The sequence below is a fragment of the Euleptes europaea genome, chromosome 4 (genome assembly GCF_029931775.1).
Source record: "Euleptes europaea isolate rEulEur1 chromosome 4, rEulEur1.hap1, whole genome shotgun sequence".
In the NCBI taxonomy this organism is placed as follows: Eukaryota; Metazoa; Chordata; class Lepidosauria; order Squamata; family Sphaerodactylidae; genus Euleptes; species Euleptes europaea.
Genome location: NC_079315.1, coordinates 103,305,199 through 103,310,965, shown reverse-complemented (window position 1 = coordinate 103,310,965; position 5,767 = coordinate 103,305,199). Strand labels below are relative to the sequence as shown.

Below are 5,767 nucleotides of genomic sequence, written 5' to 3'. Positions count from 1 at the left end.
CTCAAAGCAGGTTTTCACATAGTTCCCCTCTCCTCTACTTAATCCTCACAACAACCACCTAATAATGAAGCTAAAGACAATGCATTCTCCTGGATTGAATAGAGATCTGGAATTCCAGTCTCATTACCAATGCTGATTTCTCCACACCTACTACCCCTCTGCATATCACACCTAATCCAATCACACCCGCTAATGTCATTTACCTGTTATCGACATTTATATGCTATTGCCATTGGGTGTCTGTATTCATTCTTCTCTACTTAAGGACAGATGGACTCACATTCTAGCTGTATCTGAAGAAGTGAGCTGTGACTCACAAAAGCTCATACCCTGCCAGAAATCTTGTCAGTCTTTAAGTTACTACTGGACTCTTGCTCTTTTCTATTGCTACAGACAGACTAACACGGCTACCCACTGTGATCTAACAACAACCTTGTGAGGGTAGGTTAGGCTGAGAAACTGCGATTGGCCCAAGGTGACCTGGCAGGCTTCCATGGTCAAGTGAAGGATTTGAACCTGGTCATCCCAGATCCTAGTCCTACACTCTAACCACTACACCACACCAGCCCTCAATTTATTTAATATTGTGCAAGAGAAAAATGCTGTTTGGGGAGGGAGGGTGATTTCCAGCAAATCTCCTGCAACTGCTGGGGGGGGGGGCTTAAAGGAACACTACATGCAACTGAGAGCCATAAGTATGTTGGTCCACATAAGAAGAAAAAAGCGTAAAAGGCTGTTCTGCAGATAGAATTGTTTACAGGGAACTGTTTATCCGTGCTTCTGCTTCCTCTAGCCCAACCTCCCCTCCAGACACATTCAGAGTCAATAAAATGTTGCAACTTTACAACTAGATATGTACTGAAGCAATTCCCTTTCAGGGACGTTACAATGACTCGAGCCCTTCTGGTGTTATTGCAACCTCTTCTTGTGATTATGCTAATGCAAACACTGAATTAACGGTGTGCACTGATATCTTGATAATATAGAGGAGACTCCTGGGCTCTGCTGCCCGCCCCCCAAGAGCCAGCAAGAGGTACTCGTGGTAAAGTGAGAACAGTAACTTGGCTGTCTCTTTAAAGCCATGCCAGCAATGAGCTCTTTAAAACAGCTGGCCGCGATGAGAAATCACTAGCCTGCAGGCTAACCAATAAGGAGCCTAGATAGGAGTCGAGATGTCTCATGATAACTACTCTCTAGACTCAGGGGCATGTCTATTTATGTATTGCAGAGGCCTACTGAAAACCAGGAGGGAAGGCGGCATGGTATAGCCCAATCTCATCAGAGCTGGGAAGCTAAGCAGGGTTGGTTCTTGGAAGTGAGACCACCAAGGGAGGCTCTGCAGAGGAAGGCGATGGCGCACCACCTCTGCTTCTCACTTGCCTTGAAAGCCCCTTGCTGGGGTCACCATCAGTCGGCTGCGACTTGACAGCACTTCACACTTTTGGGGAGGGGCTGTGGCTCAGTGGTAGAGCATCTGCTTGGAATGCAGAAGGTCCCAGGTTCAATCCCTGGCATCTCCAGTTAAAGGGACTAGGCAAGTGTGTGTGTGTGTGTTAAGTACCGTCAAGTCGCTTCCAACTCATGTGGCGACCATGTGACCTTCCAAAATGTCCTATCTTTGACAGCCTTGCTCAGGTCTTGCAAATTGAGGGCTTTGAGTCAATCCATCTCTTGTTGGGTCTTCCTCTTTTCCTGCTGCCCTCAACTTTTCCTAGCATGACTGTCTTCTCCGGTGACTCTCGCCTCCTCATGATGTGACCAAAATACGATAGCCTCAGTTTAGTCATTTTAGCTTCTAGGGTCAGTTCAGGTTTGATTTGATCTATAACCCACGGATTTGAAAGACCTCAGCCTGAAACCCTGGAGACCCACTGCCAGTCTGAGTAGGCAATAATGTCTTGGATGGACCAAAGGTCTGATTCAGTTTACGGCAGCTCCATGTGTTCATATATATATATATACACACACACACACATATGCAGACAACCGAAGAGCCCAGGCAAGCTATCATAACCTGGGGGTGAGAAGGAGGTTCCTTGAACTCACTATTCCATTCTAGCAAGAGGCCCTCCAAGTGCCCTTAGAGTGTAGCACAGGGAGTGAAGCAACCTCAGAGACCACGCTCCATAAGCAGGTGGGAGTAGAGGGAGTGCATAGAACAGTGCATTCCTAATGAGAGTTACTCCAGTCTGAGCCCATTCATTTCAATGGGCTTAGACTGGAGTAACTCTCCTTAGGAATGCACTGTAAACCTTGTTCAGCTGTTATGTTTTTTGACAATTCAAGTGTAAGGGGAGATAGCCCTACAAACAATACTTTTAATGTGTGCAGTCACTATTTGGTAGAGTTGACAGCCCCCTCAGCTGGCACCGCCTAGAAGCTTTCCGGGGCAGGACTTGACATCAAACAGCACTGCACAAAACCAGGGTCTCCCCGGTCTCTGTGGTTTTTCTTGCAATCTCCTTCCCCCAGGCAGCAGCAGAGAAGCTAGGGATAGGAGCCAGGAGGCATCCCTCTATAGGCACAGAAGGCCGCTGTGGCAATTGGACTCTACGGCATTGAAGTCCCTCCCCTCTCCAAACTCTGCCTTCCTCAGGCTCCACCCCCAAAATCTTCAGGTATTTCCCCACCTGGAGCTGGCAACCCTAATTGGTAGACAGGGTAGCCCAGACTCCCCTTTAATGACAGGCCCTCACTCAAACGCTTCACTGAGTTATTGGAGTTGAGGGCTCATATACTGTTTCATTGACCTGCTGCCACCATTTATTAATATCCTATAATAAATATAAAGAGCGAGATATTAATTTGTGTGTTTGTACGGGTGTGCGTTTCTTTCCCGGAGACACAAAGCCCACAGGGCTAAACAAACAAAGACTTAACTTTTATGTGTGTTTGAACATAACACTGAAGAAAGTAAGATAGAGGTAACAATGTTTCGTTTCCTTTGAGCTTTTGAACTTTTTCCCTATTTTAGTATCTTGGATCTTTTGTTACAAATTGACTCTTTTTGTCCATTAGCTTTAAACTGATTTTGCCTCAGCTTCACTCAATCTGACATACTGTTTACCCTTAGGGTTGCCAACCTCCAGGTAATAGCAGAAGATCTCCTGCTATTACAACTGATCTCCAGCCGATAGAGATCATATTGGCTGGGGCAAATGGCCGCTTTGGCAATTGGACTCTATGGCATTGAAGTCCCTCCCCTCCCCAAACCCCGCCCTCCTCAGGCTCTGCCCCAAAAATATCCCGCTGGTGGCAAAGAGGGACCTGGCAACCCTACTCTCCCTAGCTGCCAATTCCCATCTGCTCTCTTAACTACTATTTTCCAACTGTCTCTCACCAACAGTTAGGTTTGCCAGGTCCCTCTTCGCCACCGGTAATATTAATGGTAATATCGTGGAGTTTTGGAGGACATTCAGAGTGTCAGCTGATGAGCTGACATCATGTCCAGGGTTTTGCCCAAATTTGATATCAATGCATCACCTAGGGTTGCCAGGTCCCTCTTCACCAACAGCAGGAGGTTTTTGGGGTGGAGCCTGAGGAGGGCAGGGTTTGGGGAAGGGAGGGACTTCAATGCCAATGGCCAAAGAGGACATTTTCTCCAGGTGAACTGATCTCTATCAGCTGGAGATCAGTTGTAATAGCAGGAGATCTCCATCTAGTACCTGGAGGTTGGCAACCCTACCAACATTCCATCAGATCTCATTAGTTGTTCTTGGGGAGAGGTGGATCCTCGAGTTGCCAGATCTAGGTTGGGAAACTCCTCGAGATTTGGGGATGGAGCCTGGGGAAGACAGGGACCTCAGCACAATACGATGCCAGCCTCCAAAGCAGCCATTTTCTTCAGGGGAACTGACCGCTGTAGTCCGGAGATAAGCTTTAATTCCAGGGGATCCCCAGGTCCTACCTGAAGGTTGGCATCCCTAAACCTAGCCTGTCCTTCACGGCAATATATTCACATTAAACAGAAAATATCAGGATGTTATTACATAGCAAGCCTGCAGTATATCTGTTAATACTGAAGATCCCATGTGTCTGGGAGGGAATGTGATGCAGTGACAGAGCAACAGTTTGGCAAGCAGAAGCTCTTGGGTTCAATCCCCGGCATCTCCAGTTAAAGGATCAGGTAACAGGTGATGTGAAAGACATCTTTTTGAGACCCTGGAAAGCCACTGCCGGTCTGAGCAGACAGTACTGACCATGATAGACTAATGGTCTAATTTAGTATAAGTCAGCTTCATGTCTCTTTCTGATATTTATTTAACTTCTCTGCCAATCACCTTTATAAATAAAACCAGCCTGTATAAGATTACCATAAACATCCTCTACACTTCTTTGGCTGTGGAAATTGTAAATATCCCATATCACAATATCAGTGGTCAAACATGTCATCATCATCTGTAAATATCTCACATCACAGTGTCAATGCTCAAATAATCACCATCTGGTGTTTTCTACAAAAGGGGGCCAATCGAATACGTTCATAAGCATACAATGCAAAGGTGCTCAGCTATATGCATTGGAAGTCTGCTGCCAGAAATGTTGAAGAGCTTCTCTTTTATGGGAGAGCCTTTAAACATTTCATAGGTATTGCTTTTGTATACCATCCCCTCCAAAAGGGAAAGCACAATACCGGATGGAGTTCCCAATGCCCTGCCTTAGTCAAGCAGCAGGAAAGAAAGAAAGAAAGAAAGAAAGAAAGAAAGAAAGAAAGAAAGAAAGAAAGAAAGAAAGAAAGAAAGAAAGAAAGAAAGAAAGAAAGAAAGAAAGAAAGAAAGAAAGAAAGAAAGAAAGAAAGAAAGAAAGAAATAGGATTTCTGGGATCTATAAAGATCTTGTAAAGTTGGTAACTGCAGACCAAATGAAGATCTCTGCCTAGGGTTGCCAGCTCATGATTGGGAAATTCCTGGAGATATGCAGCATGCCTAGTATCCATTCTAACTAATAGCCATGAATACCCCTCTCCATGAATATGTCTACTCCCCTCTTAAAGCCCTCCAAGCTGGCAGCCATCATCACATCCTGGGGCAGGGAGTTCCACAATTTAACTATGAGTTGTGTGAAAAAATACTTCCTTTTATCTGTTTTGAATCTCTCACCCTCCAACTTTAGCAGATAATCCCGTGTTCTAGTATTATGGGAGAGGGAGAAAAACTTCTCCCTGTCCACTCTCGCCAAACCATGCATAATTTATAGTCCTCTATCATGTCTCCCCTTAGCCGCCTTCTTTCCAAGCTAAACAGCCCTAAGCGTCCTAACCGCTCCCCATAGGACAGTTGCTCTAGTCCCCTAATCATTTTGGTTGCTCTTTTCTGCACCTTCTCAAGCTCTGTAATATCCTTTTTTAGGTGTGGTGACCAGAACTGTACACAGTATTCCAAGTGTGGTCTCACAATAGATTTGTACAAGGGCAGTACAGCAGTTTTATTTTCTATTCCTCGTCTAATTATGGCCAGCATAGAATTTGCCTTTTTTACAGCAGCTCTCCCGCTATTACAACTGATCTCCAGGCAACAGAGATCAGTTCATCTGGAGAAAATTGCTGCTTTGGAAGGTGGACTCTATGGCATAATACCCCATTGAAGTCCCTCCCTTCCTCAAACCCCACCCTCCTCAGGCTCCACCCCCAAAATCTCCAGGTATTTCTCAACTCAGGCCTGGCAATCCTATGAGAAGGGGCTTCAGCCTTCCCTCCTGTTCCATTTCTCTAACTCAAAATGGCTTCAGGATGACCATGGTTTGCCCCACTGGAAAACCTTTGGGTGCC

At 45.7% G+C, this 5,767-nt stretch overlaps 1 non-coding gene across 1 annotated transcript; it reads left to right on the top strand.

Annotated features, from left to right (window-relative positions):
- The first annotated feature begins 1,448 nt into the window (after positions 1-1,448).
- TRNAS-GGA (transfer RNA serine (anticodon GGA)) lies at positions 1,449-1,520 on the top strand. Its single transcript has one exon. It is a non-coding gene; the product is annotated as a tRNA-Ser (tRNA).
- The last annotated feature ends 4,247 nt before the right edge of the window (positions 1,521-5,767 follow it).